This window comes from Pinus tabuliformis, chromosome 1_2 (assembly GCF_031772625.1).
Source record: "Pinus tabuliformis cultivar Carrire ecotype Pingquan chromosome 1_2, CPIR1, whole genome shotgun sequence".
Taxonomy (NCBI): Eukaryota; Viridiplantae; Streptophyta; class Pinopsida; order Pinales; family Pinaceae; genus Pinus; species Pinus tabuliformis.
The window spans coordinates 1,180,707,711-1,180,730,765 of NC_142298.1; the positions used below are offsets into that span (position 1 = coordinate 1,180,707,711).

At 38.9% G+C, this 23,055-nt stretch overlaps 1 pseudogene; it reads right to left on the reverse strand.

The window, feature by feature from the left end:
* Nucleotides 1-5,012: 5,012 nt before the first annotated feature.
* On the reverse strand, nt 5,013-5,993 carry LOC149210437 (DNA replication licensing factor MCM7 pseudogene; annotated as a pseudogene).
* Nucleotides 5,994-23,055: the final 17,062 nt, after the last annotated feature.

Below are 23,055 nucleotides of genomic sequence, written 5' to 3' on the forward strand. Positions count from 1 at the left end.
GTGAAGGGGAAGGGAGTTCTTCCAGCAACGTTAGGAGAACCCTGGACCAAACTAGCAAGGATAGTACAGAGCTACATTACTTGCGAAGGAAGGAAGGACGGGGTAAGACCACGCCATCTTAAACTCTTAGCTGTTTTGAAAGAAAAATGTTCTGTAAATATGCCTGCACTTTTAAATTCACTATTGCATGATGCGGCTCGAAGCCTGAAAACGGCACAGCACGTAGAAGCAGTGGTTAGCCACCATGGATTGATTCGATTGATAGTGTGCCATAGTCTCACTCAACAGCAGAGCAGATGGGAGGAGCTCGTTGCATTGATTGAGGGGAGATTGGCTGCACCATCCCGAAAACCTAAAACTTCCTCCAGCACACCAGAACGATCAGAAAAACGCAGAGAAGTGGCAGCAGGAAAACGTGTTGCTCCAAAACGTAAGCATTCTTCAAGTACACCGGAGCGACTAGAAAAACGCAGAGAAGTGATAGCAGAAAAACATGTTGCTTGTACACCTGAACAACCTGAGAAACCAAGAAAATCAGTCCGGCTAGCTCGAATACGTGGGAGGATGGAAAATATTCGAGAAAGAACCAGCCAACCAATTGAGATTATAGACGAACCTCCAGAACCAGAAGGAGGACCTTTTGAAGAAAATACTGGACAATCTGGGGGCGAGGCTGAGCAAACCAGAGAAGGAGGTGAGGAGAGAGAAGTGCACTCCGAAACAGAAACAGAAGCTGAACACTCCAAGGCAGTCACTAAGCCGGACAATCGGGAGGAGGAAGTAGTACAGCCAGAAAGCAGCCCGCTGCGAGACCCTGTGGGCGAAGAAGAATTGGTCGCAATCCTGGCCAGTTTGGGGGAATATGGCCAACCCTCCAGCCCAGCAGGTCCTCCCGATGGACCTCCAGAGGAAGACATACCTGCGGATTCACATGCAAAAAAGGAAGGAGAAGAAAACCCGCCCGTTCATGAGGAGGAAATAAGGGACACCAACCGGGAACAATCTGTTCCCAAGGCACCAAAGAAACTCTAGATAGAGTAGGAGCAGATTTAAGGGCCAGTCGTAAACCCTCTGCTGAGGCAAGGGAAATCAAGAAATTAAGGACTAAACAGCAGAGGCTGCTCAACACTATAGCCCGGCTCTGACAGCAAATTCGAATTTTGAAAGCCAGTCTGAGGATACAAAGGACCACAAGGAAAAGAAAGAGGACCACTGCAGCAAAATCCCGTAGAACAAGAAGACGAAGGACTTATAGTCGCCCTGTTGGTCGAAACCCGACTGGAAGACCTGCTGCTGTTCCAATTGTCGCTGAAGAACAGACTGTTGTTCCAATTGTCGCCGAAGAACAGACTGTTGTTCCAAATGACACGGAGGAACAAAATGTTGTTCCAATTGTCACTGAGGAACAGACTACTGTTCCAATTATCACTGAGGAACAAACTGCTGTTACAATTGACACTGAGGAACAAACTGTTGTTCCAATTGATAATGAAGAAAAGACTACCGTTCCAATTGGGGCAGAGGGACAGGATGACGTCCCATTAACAGAAGAACCACAACAACCTTTCATTTGTGTTAAGAAAGAAAAGGAGAATAAGGAGATCCAAACAGAGGCACTGCCCTCAGGGGTGATCTGGGTTCTGAACTCCAAACAGCATAACAAAAAGGTTCAGGTAAAACTCCCGGCCTCTACGGCCCTATGGAAAAAGGATCCAAAAACAAGAACCTTGCACAAAATGATGAAGCAAGCTCAGCAAGAAGCTGAACAGTTGAAGGAACAAACAGTCCCCCGGGAGAAATATGAAGAATTGCAGCAGCAACTTCGGGATATGAGTCAGTCCGAAAGCCAGGCCTTCGAAGGTTGGCAGAAGGAGCAAGAAAAGGTTGCAAAGGTAACTCGTCGATTAGATATTGTTGTTAAGCAGATGGACACTGTGTGTTCTTTGTATAATGACGTTCTGGCCTGTAGGGCCCCTGCTAAAAACTATGCTTTATTTTTGCTTGAACGATATTTACGATTAAAGATAAAAGCTGTCAGGGCAGGTGCCCCTATACAAATCAATACTGTTAATGATTTCATAGATTGTTACAAGCATTATGGAGTTAAGGTTCAAAGATTATTATGTGAATTTTACTTGCATAACCTCGTGCTGGACCAGGAAACTGATTTAAATCCTGGCCCTTTTGTTGGGGACATACAATTGCAAGCCTTCGTTTCCTTCGGGGTTAATCAGCTAAAATGGCTCAGGGCTTATAACACTTTTCAGAGACGGGAAAATAGCCTAGACTTGTGGGTAAGAGCCGAGCCTAGAGACCTAGTACTGTTATGGAGAGCACATAGGAACCTTATGAGAACCCCGGGTGTTATGGAGACATTAGGACCCATGCACGAGGACCTAATCCGACAAAATCTGGAATATTTTCTGACTATTAAAGACCTTGCCATCGATGCTGCAAAATTCCGATACCAGACTTCGAACGCAAACATCCAGCTCAGGGAACCGTTCAGATATGAAAATTTTGAGCTAGTTGCCAACCGATTGAACCTTTATGGTGAACGTATCTTGCAAGTAGGGCCATCCTGGTTAGGGTATCGATTTTGTAGTCCAATTATTTGGCACCCTGCACCCGGATATCAGGCCTTGTATGAAATTCCTGAAGGTCAAACAAATCAGTTCTTTGATGATCTAGTTGCTCATCACGGTTGTAGGCCTCCACACGAGGTTCCCTCTCCAGCCTATTCTCTCACCGCCTTGCATGTCAATTATAATGTTTTCATGAGGACATGAAACAGGGTAAGCAGGGGGGTGTGTGGAGCACTGGAAAGGTATGTTTTTGACGAACAATTTAGTGACTTTTTAGTAACAATTGTAACCCTTTCTGCATAATGAACTTAAAGAAATAAAGAATTTTAATAGAATGTGTGAGAATTAGTATGGAAAGTTTAATTGCTGATAATTGTTATTTTTCCATGCAGGAAAGGGTGGAAACGAAGGGCTGCCATTCGAAAGGAAAAGACAAAGGAGGAATAACTGCTGCCCCTTTAGAAGGGAACCGGATGCCAACAAGATCGAACAGATCGAAGCAGAACGACCCTGGAAATAAAGAAGGGTTATCAATTCGGCAGAACAGGGGAAGAAAAGTAAAGGATTAATGGCTTGGCGAATCCCTCAGGATCCTTGATCCTGAGGGATCGCTGTTTTGCTTATTTTTGCTACCTAGATATCTCCGTCGTTACTTTTATAAAAAGGGACATCATCGTTAAGCAAAAGGACTTTTTGTTCATATATGTAACTGTGAATTTCAGACTCAACTTTGATCATCGACTCTCACTAAGACTTGTTTTGCTGTACATTTGTTGATGCATTAATACAAAAGACTTGGTGTTTATTTCATCTTTGTGTCTGGAGTAACCTAAGGCGGTGTACCGTTGGAAGCTAAGGGCCCGGCTCCGAAGGACACTTGCTTTTGTATCGTTATAATTTGGTTTCTGTGTGGTTTGTTTATCTTTATAGTTTGGTAATCTGACATGTTTTTCATATGCTATTCCATGCTCTGTTACGATTAATTCATTAATGGTTTCTCTCAAGAGATTTATGTAGTGACTCTGTATTGTATGAGTGAATCTTTTCAGAGTTGATTGCATGTTAACAATCTAAGTCAATTGTTTCTGTTACAGAGCCTTCATATTGAACATTGCTGTATTGGATTCATTTGAAATCTCAATTATTGGAATCTGGAAGTAATGTTATTCTATTTGGAAACATAGTCATATTCGCGTTAATTGTCAGATTGCTATATTAAGAGTGTTATGTATATATGGTTGATGATTGTTGTTCCATAATTCATTCGTGAATACTGTTCCATAAAGTATAATCCATTGAAGTTGCTTTAAGGGAGAAAATTGTTATTTGATTGCAGGATGTGAGTTTAGTTCAATAGAGCAAGTTTAGTTCTGACTCGCGAGATTTAGTTTATTGGATTGCCGTTCCATTCATTGTTGTTCCATTTCAGATTTGTTGTTCCATTTCCTGCTTGCTATTCCATTTACGTTCTGTCGTTCCATTTACTTGAATTTGTTGTCTTGGTGTGAGAGAAGGTCTAAGGCTGTAGTGAGCCTCAACAATCGCTGCCTAGCTCACAGACCTATGGTCCATGCTCTAATTTCCTTTCCATCAGTTTCTAGAGGGATGGGTTATTGCTTCCGTACCCTTGACTGATAAGCTGCTTTGTGTGATTTTATTCTTTTAGAGAAATTTAGTCATAAGTTTAGCATCCGTTACTCTTGTATTTTCTAAACACTGTACTACTAAGCATTACTCTGACGAATAGCCTCGGATTGAGTTACTCTTTGCAATAACAAAGCGTTCCCGGATTGACTTATTAATGTGGCATAACTAGAGGTGAAAGAGACCCTTGTTACAGCTCTACAAAACCCAACAGTCAAACCATGTACTATAAATGTATATGATTTGTTAATAAAATTGTACTCTCATGTTTTATCCTTCAGATTCTGTTGTTGCCCATGTGTGTTTAACATGGTATCAGAGAGGGTACCTTCCTAACCTACTCAATATCAAATTTGAGCCACTTGTTTTGTGGCCTCTCTATGCATATTTGGAAAAGCATTTTTGAGCGAGCGAGCATCTTGAACTGAGTTTTGTGATTTCTCTTATTGACTGGTGAATAACATAATTCTTGCACTATGTGCATACCATGTTGAACGCTACACTATTTGAACGTTGCACTATCTTGTTGATCTAACATTCTGGATGCTTTGTCATCTATTTTTGAGTTGGTCTCTCTCCATACAATCTTTTTGCAAAAACGTTACATTTACTTGAGAGTGAATCTTGACAGCTATTAATCCTTCACCTGACACTGCACCTTAGTATAACCTGATATAACGTTCCTATCTGCCATGGCAAGTGGACCAAGAATTTTCAGACCAGCTTCAAGCTGCATTCATTCATACGCCCACAACATTTCATAGCTCAGTTGGTACATTGGAATTAGCATTGAAGACTGGATTGTCTTTCTATTCTCCAGGCGTTCAAAACTGTACAGCAGAAAGAAGCATATGGAGCTTGCTGCAAATAGAGAAAGCAATGGAACATTGCTACCAAGTCCACCAATCCTGCTCGCATCGCTCGAAATCCTGTATAAGGAATAGGAAGAAATATTCCATAGATTTTCACTAGGTCACCCAGCCCAACCTTCCTCGTAAGTTCTCCTCTTATGTGTACTGTCATTGATCTAGTTATATTCCCTTTGGGCACATGCTCTGACAGCTCCTGAATTTTAGCCTCTTGAAACTTCAAGAACTTCGAGGCTCTCAGTTGCAGAATGAGGTTGCCCTTTGCATTATTTGTCCTACAATGATTTGATGGGCATTCAAAAAGTGGCATGAAACTACGAGATGTGACTTCTTGATATATTTCAAATCCGCATTCCTCACAAGTGTAGACAGTGACCTGCATCAATGGCTTGACATCTGAACAACGAGTAACAATACCAACAACTTTGACAAGTTGTCCGATGTGGCAGGCCTTCACTTCCCTCAGTGTGAAAGCCTTCTGTTTTGCAAAGTCGTTAATATGAACTTCAAAGAAATGCTTGATCTCTGGTGGCATCTTTTGAAAAGGGTCTACATTGTCTGCATTTTCACCCGCTTCTTCCAATCTCTGTCTCATTAGAATATCATAATCATCGTCCCTTGCAATAACTTCAGTGGGTTCGGGCAACAATTCATCTATTGCTTCCGCAAAAATGCCGACGTACCAACGAGTATTTGTTCTTACTCTATCCAAGAACTCCTCATCCAACCCCTTGTAGCTGTTGATGTCATCGAGTTCAATATCAACAGAACGGATTTTCCTATTTGCAACATCTTGCAGCAGATCCATGTACTTCGTAACTCCATTCTCCGCTACAAAATTCTTCAAGAAGTCTTTGCAGAACTCTTTGTCGGCTTTGAAGTCTGGACCAGGCATTTTCAGACTAGCTTCAACAATGCAAAAACCCTAAATCGATACAAATCTCTTGGAGTGAACTATTTTCTATGCAGAGAAGGGTATTGTAGCTCTGCTTGATTGCAGACAGATTCGGCTCTGTGTGATTCGGCAGCCGGGAGACGGGATTCGCTATTTGGATTAGGCAGCAGCAGTCGCAGTTGCACAAATAAGCTTGTTTCATCAGTATCACATCATCTACATTGTATGCATATATCTTGTATCGCCGAATTAAGTACTCTAGCATCTTGAGAGAATGTGCAAGAAGCGGATATCTAGACAGTAAATGCAAGAATGTGGCAATAGATTTTTCTAGTTTTGTATTGTATTCTCTATTCTGAAGCTCTCGGTCTATCTGTAGGCTTTCTGAATTGAACAAAGTCTTCTTCAATGTAGAAAAGGATCTCAATTGTTGAGAGTTCATCAAGCCCTCTAAGAGCAATATCATAAACACTTTCCAAACTAACCTCTGCTGCTTTAGCAAGATTGAAAAGAATTGATGGCCGCGTGAAAGGCCTGTTTTTCAAATCCTCAACTTGCACATGGGTGGAGGAAATAGCTTTAATTTGTGATTCCAAAGAAGTTTCCATAGCTGCAATTCCAGAAAAGTCCCCTCGGGTTGGAAATTTGGCGGCTATGAAAAAAATAGCAGGGTCTTACTTCCTCTTGCACCTAGATTATCTCCTAAAAAAAAGGTGGGGGGGGGCAAGTTCAACTTTAATGCGGGGACAATTCTTCATGAAGATAATTCTTAGATGAATGGGCTGCTGATTGCTATTATTAAACCTTCAAATCAGTGGGATGAAATTTATCAAGTTCTGGTGCAGACTTAATAGTGGACAATTTTATGAAGTTTACTGTCATTCCCTTGGCATAACAGGCAATCCTAGGGCTGTAGCAGACTCTCTAGAAGTTGAATTTGTTATACAAGTGGCTGAGTCAGGTTCCTTTTCAATTTGTGCATTGTATTTCTTGAATAGATGACTGTGTAAAATTTGCATCCTTACTGATATGTATTTCTAAGTATTCATAATGGAGAAACAAGTATTTCATTTGTTGTAGCATTTGAGTCTCATTGTTTGGGAATGCACAATATACTTTCCTTGTATATGAATGCAACCAACCATCGTTTTGTGTGGATTTGGAGAATAATTGTAGAGTTAAAATCTTGATTTTGGTTCATTCCTCAAGGAATAATATCACTTGATTGTTGTAGTTTTCTGGGAGAACAAATTTTTAGAATACCTTGTAGTGATATTGGTTCATAGTTGGTTTAAAGTGTAAGATTGGAGAAAATGGCGAGAATCAACGAAGTATTAGAGTTCCTGAAAACTATGATGTTGTATACTACTCATGATACGTTAAAAGTCAACAAAGTTTCTCTCACAGGCATTAAGGCCTGTCTACAAAATGCACAAGAGAAAATTGATTTTTTGCAGCTCGAATCTCAACTATAGTAAGAAGAATTAAAACAGAGGAGTCATTCTGAACCTGTTTCTGTTCAAAAGATTGAAACAAACTCCCATAAATCAGCAAGGTTACATGCAGATGCAGAAGTTCAGCTTGCGCTTCCCAAGCCCATCATCAGACCTTGGGAAGAACTTGTCCACAACAATCACAGAACTGGTCTTGGATATGACAAGGACTTGTCGTTTCATATTCCAGACCACTCCAAGCCAATCCAATTTCAAAGTGATGGATTTATTTAGGGCGGTTCATCTTCACCTACTCTTCATGATAGTTCACCTCCAGCTATTCCAGATTCTGCCCCTCTTCCACAGCAATAGCAACAATAATAGATTGTGAAATGCCAACACTGTGACCGAGTTGGCCATTCGAAAGATCATTGTTTTTATCTTCATCCATGTAAGCACTGTCATAAAACCAGTCATTCTTCAAATAGACGCTTCAGAAACAAACATCTTGCAAGAACATAGATTCATCTTGGATGGATCGCTTCTTGGCAATGGGCATCAACAGCTAAGAAGATATTTTAGTCACATGTCAGAACTTGTTCAAGAGTATTGAACAGCCTTGCAGTTGAGTTTTCTCCATCATCTCACCTTGTATCTGAAAGGGGGGGAAATGATGGTCATCTACAAGCTTCAAAGCCACATCAAGTGAGCCTGAGCCACCACCTAGCACACCAGTTTTAGAGTTGTAGCTAGAAACAAAGATGCCCCTGAGCATGCCTTCAGTTAGTAATATGGGACACTTCCTCTAGCAGAAGACTTCAGCTTCTTGCCAGTTTCAGAAGAATTCCAGGAATAGAATTGGGGACACTTCCTTTAGCAGAAGACTTCAGCTTCTTGCCAGTTTTGGAAGAGTTCTAGGAATTGCATTAAGCATTCCAGAGTTGTTGGTCATCCTTAAACCATCACAGGTTGGGACTTCCCTTTTCAGGTTGAAGTTCTCCCTTTATGTGGGTTGAGACCTCCCTTTCATGGTTGAAGGTTTCCCTCTTCAAAACAATAGGATCACTTCCTCTAGTAGAAGACTTCAACTTCTTGCTAGTATTGGAAGAGTTCCGAGAACTGCAATAAGCGTTCTAGTGTTAGTGGTCATCCTTAAACCATCGCCCTTTATACCAGCATTTCAGAGAGCACATTCAACCTAGTGTTGTCATGCATTTTTGCACATTTTGTATTACACCTCTCTTCTTGGACTCATACATAACCCTTTGGATTAAGGGGGGGAATTTTGGACACCTAATCCTCAATGGGTTAGTGTGGAAGCCGAATAGACAAAAGGAAGTCCAAAAGACCTTGGGATTTGAAACACAATGGTCAAACCATGTACTATAAATGTATATGATTTGTTAATAAAATTACTCTCATGTTTTATCCTTCAGATTCTGTTGTTGCCCATGTGTGTTTAACAGTTTTGAAGGATTATTTCTAAAGTTTCTGTGGTATTATGTGTCATATATATAGCCCTATAAAGGACTCAAGTCCTCTATCAGAGGTTCGCAATTCTGTGATATAATCCTGTGCATAAATTCTTCATTGGAAGAAGCACCAAGATCATTTCTACACCTGTGCATATATTACTTCCAAGATCAAATTTGTTGAAGGGATATTTTGGGCATAAGACAAAAGTACCAAAGTTCTAAAGCACAGTCTCACTGTCAAGTGAAACTTATACACTACATCTGTACAAGATATATAAAGGTCTTCTCTATACCTAAGCATGAGGTCCGAACTACTCTTCATTGAAATCCTTAGCACAATTAGCTTGCAAATGAAGGCTAGAAAAGGAGCCTGGTTCTCCTCTTGTTCTGAGCATAAACACTTTTCAAAAGGACTCAATGCGAGCCTCAGTCACCAAGGAAGAGGAGCCGAGACTCCTTTTATGTTTTTGTGCATGAGGGAGACTTTGAATGGACGTCACATTTGGCCTATCATCTTAGAGTCCCTTGTACAACTAGAGAAGCAGCATAAGTGTTTCTAAGCATATAAGAGAAGGCTCATTACCTTGCTCATAGTCCTGGACAATGGCATAAGAAGACAAAAAGTCTATGCATAGCAGTGATGATTTTTGGGCACATATATATACATAGCCCAAGCAAACAATGAGCCAACCTGTGGTAACATTGAAAGGGTACGTCTGTTTTGGATTTGCAGTAGTGATATTTTTGAAATCGTTGTTAAGTGTAGCCTTGTAAGAAATAGTCAAGGGTCTCTAATCCGAAGGTATATTAATGAAATTGTCACGTTGAAAGGACTAACTACAGATAGAAGGTGAGGTCACATATTTGTGACAATGACACCATAAGTGCAGGATAGTTTTGGGATTGTTGACAGTCATTATAAGTCAACTCTTTGTAGAAAAATTCTTGGGCATTAGAAGTATTATTACACCTATATCAGTCAGTCCAGTGTGACCTGTTCAAAGTAGCCAGCTGAGAAGCAAAGGTTTGTTGACTTTGAAGAGATAGCAGTCCAGAGGGAGTAAGTAGGGTCACGATGTTATGACTTGAAGGAAGGTTCTCATTACTGATAGTAAAAGATGAGTTTGTCATTGTCAACATTTTGAAAACCTCTAGAGGTTCCCGGGTAATTGATATATCGCTACTGTCAGTCCTCTAGATCTGTGCATCAATGATAAACAAGTAGAAGAGAAATATTATACAGTTCTTGAAGCAGGAAAAGATAAGAAAGATGCACACCTTGAGGAAAAGCAATGAAGAATCCATCGCATCTAGAATTGCAGGCCACTACAACAAAGGTATGTAACCGTGAGGTATGTATGGTATATTTTATTAAGGGTCCAACATGAACTATTGTGGGGTTTGTAGTACTAGGGTTTGTTGTTAAATTTATTGATATAGGTAGTGATATCTGAAAGCTTTCAACAGCATAACTTATAAGTAAAACCCTAGTCATATGGAAATCCTAACTTTGTTCCCTCAAAGAAACCCTAACCCTTGGTCTTTAGGGTGTGTGTACAATCTAGGGTTCATGTCAAGTAGGCATGGATAAGGTTGATAAGTTATATATGGAACCCTTGGTCTAGGGTTGGTACTTGAAAACCCTAGGAGAACATCCTCTAAGTCTCATGTTAACCTTAGATTGATAGATTGACATAATGCTTTTATTATTGTATATTTTGCTTGGGTGTACTTGTCAATGAATGCTACAGGTACAAGAAGTAAAGGATAAGAATATCCTCTATTTTTGTGAGCATGATGGAAGCAACAAACTATAAGGACGCTTGGATCCTTGGACACTCTGATAGATTCATGATATAATTATGCAACTATGGATGCCTGGTGTTGTAATATAGATTGTTTTGATAGGTTAGATGTTTTTATAAATATCTATATCTATATATCTATATATATATATATATATATATATATATATATATATATATATATATATATATATATATATATATATAAGAAATGATGACAAAAAGAAAAATATAGACAAAAATAGAAAATATGAAGAAAATCCCAAAATGTAGGGTGCTTGTTAATGCGTCTCTTTTTCAATAAATTAATCAGGTTTAGTTAAAAGCTTAAACGTGATTAAATTAAAACAAAAAAAGTTTATTTTGTAATAAACCCATGACAAGACTCTTTGTCGTTTTCTGTGAAATGCAATAAAACTCTAACGGATATGATCTGCGGTGTGAAAGATGAATGGCTCGTAGACCGCTCCACACCCCCCAAGCCCATTCGAAGTTTAATGAACAGGGGGGTGCGAAAAGCGGTCAACCCTCATACTGCCTCCACCACGTGCCCCTCTCACATTCACTCTGCACCCCCTCACTCCAAAACCACAAACCACCTTCTACCCCCTCTGAAACCCGCTCTCTCCCGTCCATACACCCGTTACACCGCTCCCACCTATTTTAAATAAACCTTTGTTTCTGCCAACTGTCAACTCTCCATTCACCAACCATATTCCCGTTATAAGATTACTCGTTATACATTAATGCCCCCACGCCCGTTTAATGGATAAATCATGTAACCAACATAAAAACATTTTTATGTTTCGTTTAAAATTATCGATTGTTGATATTTTCTCCCTGCTCCGCCAAGTCATAAACCGAACCATCGCTACCAATGACCAAGCCGAACCCGCCAAAGTGACAAGTGGAATTTAAGAGACCATTCCAGCTATCAGTCAATAAGGGAATAGTTTCCTACGGGTAATTATAGTTATTCTTAGTCCTTTTCTTTCAGACATGTCTATCAAGAAGAAATCAAAAGCTTTAGAAAACCCCATGTTTCCTCCCACTATCGACTTGGACCATCAGCCATTAATTGACTAGCTTTATAAAGTTTCTGAAATCAATTGTGAGTTCAATCTTTATGAACTCCACAATTGGTTAAAACATAGTTTTTTAGACCTAAGTGATGAATTAAACCTCTGGCACTCATCTTTACCTCAGTTTATCATTCCACAAACCCATCATTTCCCTAATTTCATTTCATGGTGTCATGTTAGGTATGTTCCCAGTCAAAGAGCAGTGGTTTCCCAAAATAATGAAGTTCTTTTTATAATTACTGCTGAATCAATTAATCAAATGTTACAGATTCAAAACCCTGAACCCTCGCATCCATTTTCTTCTAAATCCCTCATGGATATCTATAAAAATCTTGACTTTCCCCAAAGAGCCAAGATTTTTGAAACCTTTCTACTAGAAAATGTTCAATTGCCTAAAACCAACCCACCATATCAATCATCTATGTTTCCAGAAATGACCAAGCAGATAATATCCATTGTCTCATGTCTGTTAGGTTATTATTCTGATCAGTGGGTCGATGAGGTTTTTATAGGTTTCTTGTCAGTTTTCTCAGTAAATGAAAAGCCATCTCTTATCTTCAATTACAGTGAATACTTAGCATAATCAATTCATGAAGTTCTCTACAGAAGGAGTGTTCAAATATGCTTATGTTTTAGTATATTTGTTCTTGTTTTATTAGTCAGGGAGGTTTTATTTTCCCTTACAGAAGATGGACAGCCAAGAAAATCCACAATCAGTAATCCACTGGACTTCCTTGGTAAGGAAGAACACCACTGAATTCACATTCAATGACTTTGTGGATCAGTTTTTTATATGTTGTTTCTTGCTTATTAAACAGTGATGTAGAACCAAGGATTGGGCTAGAGATCAGAAAAATCATACATCTCAGTGAACAAACTAGAACAGGAGATTGGTATTTATACCAAAATTATATAGAGATTAGGATCTATGGATGTGAACTACCTCCATATAGATTACCTAAGTTTGTCCCTATCTGAATTTTTGCATTGGAATATATCAGAAAAATGATCAACATGGATCAACTTCATTTTGTAGCAGAAAAGAAGAAGGCTCAATTTAAAATCAAAACTCAAGTAGGGCCTTTTATCTGTAATTCTATATCAGCAGGGAAGGAAGCAGAAACTCTTTTGAAACATATGAATTTCAAACTTAGTTTCACCTGGTCATATGATCCCCTAGGAGTGATTTCAAAATTAAGGGTAGAGCAAAAAACTACCCCATATGCTCACACTCCTAGGCCTGAGATAGAACAATACATGAACTAGGATGAATGGCAGGAGAATACACTTCAGGAGAAAGAAGAGCAGGTTATATCATCTACAGCATCACAGACTCCTATATCAGAAGAAAAGCAAGACAAAAGGCCAAGGGACAGTAAGTCCCCTATGGTGACAGAAATTTCAGCCAGAGAATTCAAAATATACACTAAGAGGCAGAAGACAAATCATACAAGTGAAACACAGCAAGAAGATACTACACAGCAACACCCAATTGTCATGATAGGCCCGTTTGTGCCATCATCTCCTAGGATAGAAGGAATGACTGTAGGATCTCCTATGTCTTTAGCCAGTCTAGATGTATCATCATCTTAGATAGGAGAATTGCAGCAGACTCAGAAAGAACAGAGCATATTTAAATTTTACAAGGAAATTAAGTAGAGGAATGAAGCTTTGAAAGCTTCCACTTATTTATAATTCTAGAAACAAACATCAAATTCACAACACATGCTACTTTTTTCCTTCGACACTAAGAAGGGAAAGATGCAAATAGCCTTCCTGTATCCCAAAATCACTCATCCTAAAAGTGCAGATGATTACACTAAATCAATGTTTTATTTTGATGCAAATTTAATTCATCCTATTGACCAGATTGATTTACATGAACATCTGGACTGATGATATATTCTTCTCTCACAATTTTAGCTATGATAGTATCTAAGCTTCAAGCATCATTAGAAAATATTTAGTCTCAGTTGAAGATAGAAAAAATATCTTCCTTAGCTAAACATATAAGGGTCAAATCTTTAGAGGATTTAGTGGTAAATCTGGGATATGCTCCCACCAATGTCAATGTAGTAGAAGAGGTAATCAGGAGAAAGAATGCAAACATAGTTTCTTTGAGAAAACAACTTAAGCTTCCTTCTATAGAAGATCCACAGATTAAAGAAATAGGACAGCTAGAAAAGGATAAAGAGAACATGTTCAAAATCATAATTGAACAAAATGCACAAATAGAAAAAATGGAAACTGAGATTGAAAAGTTTTTAAAGGAAAACAACAACAGGGAACCCAAGAGAAAAATGTTGCTCTTTCAGCAGTTCCAGTGACAGCAATCCTAGTTACAGCTACAACAACAACAACAACATCTACATCAACAACCATTTCAATAGTGGAAACTCAATCAACTAATTTAGCAACATACCTTGCAAAAGCAATGGAAGATTTATCAATTAAGGGGTAGGAAGTTGAGAAGTTAAGAACTCAGCTTAATAATTTACAAGAACAAAAACTGAATATTGGTAATGTATATTTAGCTTAGTTGCAAAAGACACATAGGCTTACACAAAGAATTGAATTCTTAGAAAACCAATCTGTCATAGCTAACACCATTACACAGGCTAAGGAAAGTATCTGGATGGAAATAAATGAGGCCATCACTGATATATGGCCTTCAATTGAGATCATCTTTGAGCAAGATGAACTAGTGCAGAGAGCCAAAGAAGTAATAGCAGATGTGAAGAAGGAATTGGGTTTAAAACCAGGAAAATAAAATACACTGATAAGGGTTTTGAATTCCAAAACCAAAGATGAACTGGAAGAATATAACATAGAGGATAGAATAGAGACTATTTTGGAAGTGAGAAGGATTCTCACTAAGAAAAATTTGATGTTGCAACTAGAAAACAAGTGCCATAACCTCGAATCAAGTATCTAGAGGTTTCACAAAAAATTCTCTATGTTACATCAAAAAGGACTGCCCGGATTAAAGGGAATTGGAGATAAATTGATTGATCTAAAACAATATTAAAGGGAATTATATTCAATTGCAAGGATAAATCCAGATTTTCAAAGATTAAAGCTAAAATCACAGGTAAAGCTTTTATGGAAGGCCTCAACTATGATTTATTCATCAAGCATGAGATAAATCATTTATTTTTGGTTAAACCAACTTTCAAAAATACACTGAGGTAGATGAAACATTTAGAAAATTGGTCAAATATACAATTCCAAATGAAGAAAGGTGGGAAGAACTATGTAATTTACTAGGGTATATGAGTCAGCAGTCATCAACAGTTATCAGCAGCAGAGTAGCAGATTAATCAACACACATCAACACCAGAAATCCTCGAAAGCAGTGACAACAGCTTCAGCAGTTTTATTTCCCTATGTTTTTGCACTATTTTTGTAAAAAATAGTTTTTAGATATTTTCAAACAGTTTTAGATATTTAAGTCTAGATATTTTGTGAAAAAATTCTATAAATATTCCCAAAATCGAATTGTAAAAGGTTGAACCCTTGGGATAAGTTTTCTTGAGCAGAATTACATGTATCTGAAGTTGTCTGATATCAATGAAAGGATTCTGGATTTGCTTTCCCAAAATCGAATTGTAAAAGGTTGAACCCTTGGGATAAGTTTTCTTGAGCAGAATTACATGTATCTGAAGTTGTTTGATATTAATGAAAGGATTCTGGATTTGCTTTAAACAACTTGTAATATTTGTGAGCTTTTCTTAAGTTTATTAGAATAATGCTATTTTAATGTTTAATGCTCATTTATGCATTTTATTCAGAGAAGATCGTTTGTGATCTTATTAGCAGTTTCTTATTAGAAACTTCTTGTTTCTATTTCTTAGTAGAAACATGCTGATTCTGTAAATACATTTGTATTATTTATTTGAGCTTCATTGCTCATTTTAAATCAATTCAATTCATTCATTGATTATGGTATCATAGCTCGGGTATTTTTTTCGAAATAATTTTTCATTGCTTGAAAAATTTTGTGCTTCATTTCGAAATTGCTCTCCGGGAGTCTGATTTTTTTTTTACTGGGTGTCACAATTTCTGAGATGCAATAGCACAATCTCGCCCTGAGAAGCCACACGGGTGCTTGGTCGAATTTGAAGTTATCATTTATACTTTCATGGTTGACGTGTGCATTTAATCTTCCACTGTCCGACTAGTTTCCATGGTAGCGAAAGGTGTGTCGAATGCGTGATTCAATTTGGGAATCCGAGAGGTCGAATCGTAGCAACTAAATTTGTGGGGGATCAAGAACCTGGCATGAGTCGCTTAATCAGATACCGTTGTATTCATGTGGTCATTTTATTGTGAATTTTTGTAAGCAGCCACACAAAATTTCCAGGCTCGAATTTGCTAAGGTCAACTTGAAATCAATCCCGACAACAATAATAATATTTTTTGGGGATAATAATTTCTTTGCGAGCCGGGGTTGGGAAGAATCTAAGCAAGAAGAGTCCAAAGACTGTGTGAAAAACACACCATCGGATTTGAAACTGGGATTTGGGTGAAGAAGCGGGCTGTTGAAAGACCAATCGTGGCCACTGGTGCGGGACCTCTTGCTCCGTGCCTTCAGCGAAATCCATTTGTTACATGCCGAAAGAAAGCTTGATTGGTAGCTCCATGGCCTCGGTTCATCATTATCGTCAGAGGCTGTCTTATTTCCATTTGTTGACGGAACCTGCTCACTGGTAGGCCCACACGCGGAAGGCAATTCCGACATAAAGAATCCTCCACAAAGTCACATTGAGTCACATTGTTGTTATGGGCTGAGTTTATTCATATAAATTTGCTCGCGGGTACTCCTCTAAAGGATGAGTTATCTCTGGGTATGATGTGTTCACTTCAGAAAAAAAGGGACATTTATACACTTCGTTACCAGGCCTATTATCTACTGTGTCTATCATCCCTCTTATACAATGTATTCAGAGTGTCCTTTATTGCTGGTAGAGTGTGAAGATTTTGCTGGTCGAAGTTCTTCTATGCTGAAAAGGGGTCGAGATAATAAAGTAGAGGAGTTGAGTTCATTTGAACTATTCTCCTCAACTTTTCAAATTACAACATTGGGGCCCCTATTCAAAATGTCATTTCTTGAATTAATTGTTGGCTGCATAAAAGGGCAAATCAAGTCAACGTAAATTCTCTAGATTTCATAATCGGTGGGGGCGAGGGAATTTCCATTTCAGACTTTTCAGAAGTCGCTGATTTGACATGTATTTTTATGCAGGTGTAATTATTGAGCATGGGGAATTTTTGCACCTGTCAGATTTTGTCCCAATCAACCGGCATCTGCATTGCAATCCGTGTTGGAATCCTTTGTTGTTTTCTGTGTCTTGGGAAATGTGCAGATGGCCTCACTAACCAACCTGATGTTGGAAGGTAGTTAGCACTTTAATGGCACCAATTATAACATATGGAAACAAAGAATGTTGACCATTTTTTAATATAGGCATCTTGACCAGCTCGTTTGGGCAAAGAGTTCAGTCTTGGTACAACTGGTGCAAATCAAGATAAGTTTGATGATCGAAATCGAGAGGTTGTTATGCTTCTCAAACTCTCTGTCACTGATGATCAGTTACCACAGATTCCTTCTGGCAAGACAGCTGCCGAAATCTGGCAACATTTGAAGGAATTGCACGGGACATCCGACAAGAGCAGAGCTTTCTTTCTAAAGAATCAGTGGTTCTCCATCATGATGGACAAACGTATATCTTTACAGGAACATATTAACAAGATTAAAGACATTCGAGATCAGCTCGAAGCCATTGGTTGGACTATGGAGGAAGAAGATATGGTAGTCATCACTCTGAAAAGTCTACCAAAACCTTATGAGCACTTCATAGAAACACTCAACGTTACCTCCACTAATGTTGATCTGAAGTTTCCACAGTTATGCACCAAACTCCTGCAGCAGGATCATTGGAAACAACAGTTTGGTAGTGGTGCTTCATTAGCCTCCTAAGAAAATGCTTTTGCTGCCAAATATCAGTCCTCTCAGTCCTTTTAGTAGAAAGGTTCTTCTCAGCCTTCTGATCCTGCTAAGAAGAAAAATGTGGAGTGTAATTACTGTCACAAGTTCGGCCACATGAAGAAAGATTGCCGATAGAGGATTGCTTCTGAACAGAAGAAGCAGGAGGGTCTCATCAAAAAGCAAATGTTGCAGAACATTCCGAGTAGAATGAATCTGCCTTTTACGCCTTTATGGCTAAGAGGTCCTCAACTCATGCCCCGTCTTCTGCCTGGTACATTGACTCTGGTGCATCACGTCATTTCTCTCATGGGCATGACTGGTTTACTGACTTCTCATCTTTCAGTGATTCTGTGGTATTCGGCGGAGGTGAGGAGTACACAGTGGTTGGTAGAGGTACAGTTCAGATGCAGTCTGATGGGCACACACTCATCTTCCTGAATGTCTACTATGTTCCTGTTATGGAAATTAATCTACTATTTGTCAGCCAGATTATGACGAACTCTCCTTAGCTCGATGTTGTTTTCAGTGTGCATAAGTGCTCCATTATTGACAAGGAAACTCATCTTACGGTTGCTATTGGCCTAGAGGATCATGGCCTATACAAGCTTCTTGACACTGGTGACTCTCCAGAAGTGGTTCTAGTAGCTCATGTTTCTCCCATCAGCACTCTGTGGCATCAGAGATATGGGCGTCTTAACATTGAGTATCTCTCTTACCTATCTCGGGAGGGACTTGTGTCAGGGTTACTTGATATTCAGACTCAGCATTTGGGAGTGTGTGACACCTGTCAAGATGGCAAGCAACATCAGTCTTCATTCAAGGATGGAGAATCTTGGCGCGCATCTAAGGTAGTCCAGTTAATTCATGCTGATATTTGTGGTCCTATGAATACATCTTCAATTACTGGTTGCAAATATTGTTTGCTCATTGTAGATGATTTTAGTAGAAATATGTGGGTGTACTTTCTAAAACATAAATCTGATGTATTTAGTATCTTTCAGAAGTTTAAGTCCTTAGATGAAAATGAGTGTGGTTGTAATATCATAACTCTTAGGACAGATAACGGGGGGGAATTTTGTTCTTCTGCTTTCTAAAACTTCTGTGATACCCATGGCATCAAACGCTAGTTAAATACACCCTACACTCCTTAGCAGAACAATGTTGTCGAACATCACAACCGTACGGTTGTTGAAATGGCTCATTCCATGTTACAACACAAGAGTGTTTTGAACAAATTTTGGGCTGAAGTAGTGTTTACTGCTGTCTATCTTCTTAACTGATCACCTACTGAGGATGTTAAGGGGAAGACTCCAGAAGAGGTTTGGTCTGACCGTAAGCCTAAGATCAGTCACCTCAAAGTTTTTGGCTCGGTTGTATATGTTTGGATTCCAGCTTCTAAGCGCTCTAAGTTGGATTCCAAAAGCCAGAAACTCATGATGACAGGGTATAGTGATCACCACAAGGCCTATAGGATGATAAATATAGACACTGATCATCTTATCTTCAGTCGGGACGTAGTATTTGATGAAGATAGAGGGTTCTTTTAGTCCCCTCCTTCTGAGTAGTGTTCTGAGGATCAACCTCATAGTGTTCTTCTTTCGCTAGGTCCACCTGATGGGAGGGATAATGCAGCATCAGTATTTGATGATGCACTATCTTAGTTCCCTCCATAAAATAATCCTCCTCTCACTGCTCCTGTTGTTCCTGAGCCTCCTCCACCTACTCCAGATATTGGTTCTTTTACTCTCTATCCTAAATGGTGGGCTAAAACTATTGGTTATCTTCGAGATAATGAGCTCCTTGAAGGTAGAACTTCCAGAAATAAGAGAAAATAGTAGCCTACAATAAATTTTGCTCTTATGTCTAACCTACACAGTGTTTCTAAACCTGAAACCTATTCAGAGGCTAAGGGTATACCTGAGTGGGAATAGGCTATGGAAGCTGAATTCTAGAGTCTTCAGAAGAATCACAAATGGACCCTTTTTGATCTTCCTGTAGGGAAGAAGCCCATTAGCTGCAAATGGCTGTATAAAGTGAAACACAAAGCTGATGGAACCCTAGACAAGTATAAGATTCGCCTTGTTGGTTGAGGTTCTCACAGAAGGAAGGCATAGACTACGAGGAGACCTTTGCTCCTATAGCCAAAATGAGTACCATACGGCTCGTCCTTGCCTTAGCAGCTCAGTTCAGTTGGAAAGTCCATCAGATGGATGTAAAGAGTGCTTTTCTGAATGGTGACTTACAGGAAGAAGTCTACATGATGCAGCCTCCTGGATCCAAGGTTGCCAGTCAAGAACAATAAGTCTATAGATTAGTCAAAGCACTCTATGCTCTGAAACAAGCCCCTCGGGCTTGGTACATGAAAATTGATAAGTACCTAACAAATCATGGCTTTCAGCGGAGTCCATCTGATGCAAACCTATATATCAAGCATACTGGTGATGATATTCTGTTTGTGGTTGTCTATGTGGATGACCTTATCATTACTGGCAGTTCAGCACATTTGATCCATGGGATCAAACAGGATTTGTGCAACACTTTTGATATGACAAGTTTGGGACTTCTTCATTACTGTTTGGGGGTTGAAGTCTAGCAGACTGAGAACAACATATTTCTCTCTCTGTCCAAGTATGCCAGAAGTCTTGTGAGAGGGTCAGAATGCGGGATTGCAAACCTGCCACGACTCCTATGGAACCAGGGCTCAAACTTTCAGCTCAGTCACCCTCACCACTTGTAGATGAATCTTTATTCAGGAAATTAGTGGGTAGCCTCATCTACCTTACTACCACTAGACCTGATATCAGTTTTGTAGTGAGCTACATTTCACGCTTCATGACAACTCCTAAGGTTGATCATTGGATAGCAGCAAAGTGTGTGTTGCGTTATGTGAGTGGCACTTTTGATTATGGAATTTTTTACAATCAGAGTTCAGATCCTACACTCAGTGGTTACATAGATTCCCACTGGGCAGGTTCGGTTGATGACTGTAAATCTACAGCTGGGTATGTGTTTAGTCTGGGATCCGGTGTTGTCACATGGACTAGTAAGAAGCAGTAGGCAGTGGTTGTCTCCTCGATAGAAGCAGAGTATCAGAGGCAGTTTGGCTTTGACGTATGCTTGCGGATATGCATGTTTCCTAGGCAGGTCCTACTCCCTTGCTCCATGATAATCAGGGAGTGCTCAAACTCACCAAAAATCCAGTCTTCCATGAACGAACAAAGCATGTGGAAACCCATGGTCACTACATTCGACAGCTTGTTGAATACAAATCCATTTAGTTTCTCTATGTTCCCACAACAGAGAAGCCAGCAGACATCTTCACCAAGCCCCTTGGTCCTGATAAGTTTGTAAAATTCAGGGGGTCTATAGGTGTTGTAAATAGATTGAGCATTAAGGAAGGGTATTAGAATAATGTTATTTTAATGTTTAATGCTCATTTATGTATTTCATTTGGATAAGATCGTCTGTGATCTTATTAGTAGTTTCTTATTAGAAACTTGTTGTTTCTATTTCTTAGTAGAAACTTGATGTTTCTATTTCTTAGTAGAAACTTGCTGATTCTGTAAATACATTTGTATTATTTATTTGAGCTTCATTGCTGATTGTAAATCAATTCAATTCATTCATTCATTAAAGTTATTCATTTCATTTTGTTGTTTCTACATGTATTTATTTTTATTGAAGAAATCTGGGTAAGATATAACTAAATATCAGTCTATCTTAAATCCCCTGTGAATTTATTATATATTACAGAGATTAGTTTATTAGAATATCTGTCTAAGTTAACTCCTCTACATTAATTAATTGTCACTTCTTCATAAACTTAAATGCATTTTGTTGGGCAATGAACATAGTTTACTAGCATCTTTTCTTATGATAATTTTAAATATTCTATTTGAATAATTAACTCATAGCTTCTTAGAATTCTTCCTTTCAAATCTTTTAAACTCTAAATCATTGTTTAGATGTAAAGAATCAACCCTTTCATTGTATTAAGGCAATTTAGGATGTAGTACATGTTTACATAAGCTTAAAACATTGGTCATCCATAAATTAAAAACAACAAAACATTTTAAATGCTCTGGCATAATTACCTAACCTAGAATTATCTCAGAGGACAACACTTGGAGGAGTTAATAACAATATATGGAAGAATTCATGAACCTGATATAGCAGTTAGCTAGCCGATATGAAGATTTTGCTGCAAATAAGGATCATTTTTGGATCCTCCTTTGTGATGTCATGGACTGACTTCTTCAGCTTGGAAGAATGACCATAATGAGTGTTATCCGTTCTATATGTTTTTGAAGCAGGCCTCTTAAGAAGCTTGTTGTTTCAGTTGCAACACAATGGACCTCATCCTAAAAAAGAGGAGCAGGGCTAGATGATTGGCTAAGATACGTTCCGCTAAAGACTCTGATAAAGATTGAAGGAAGATCTTGATGTTGATAAAGACATGATATACTGGGTTCTACTCAATCCTGCTATATGAAAAATATTCATTTTAAGGACATGATGACTCCATTGGGTTGCTGCCTTGGTACTTAGTCTAAGGAGCTGATGTACTCCACAAGGACAGATATGATAGCAGGTTGCAGATGGTTTGATGATCATGTTCGAGCTAGATGATGATTAGTTCATGAAAAAGGCCATCATAAAGAGGTAACTTTAATTTAACATTTATTTTTATTTTTGAACTCATCTGGTTGAGTTGAAACAGGGCTACCGAAAGGGGGTTGTAGAAAGTCATCTACAACTAGTACTCATGTGATTGGATGGAATCATGAAAGAAGTAGGACCTAAAAGAGGCAGTTGTATGAAGGATAACCAGATGTGGACTAAAAGATCGTTTTCCGAGGAAGAAAAAGGATGACATGCATGTTGGTTCAACACTATGGGAAGTGATGTAGAAGATGGCCTATGCCCTACAAAGAAGTTATCAACAAGAAAGGTTCTATGGTAACATGATGATGTTGTATATATATTATAGAGGACTTTGTGAGGTTCAAAGAAAGCTCGCACGTGTGATGATGACAGAGCCCTGAGAGCTACTATCATAGTAGTTGATGATTGATACTTCTCCCTAGTTGAGAGGGAGATCCTCGATAGTTGAGAGGCAGTGACAGATATAGTTCTTTCCTTCATGTGTCATGCACTAGACTAGAACTAATAGCCATAAGTCTTAGTGAAGGCCATAAGGAGAGAATGATGTCCAGAGGATTGGGTAAGCATCTGAGACAGATACTCCTTGAGGATTTGGAATTCGAGATAGGAAGTA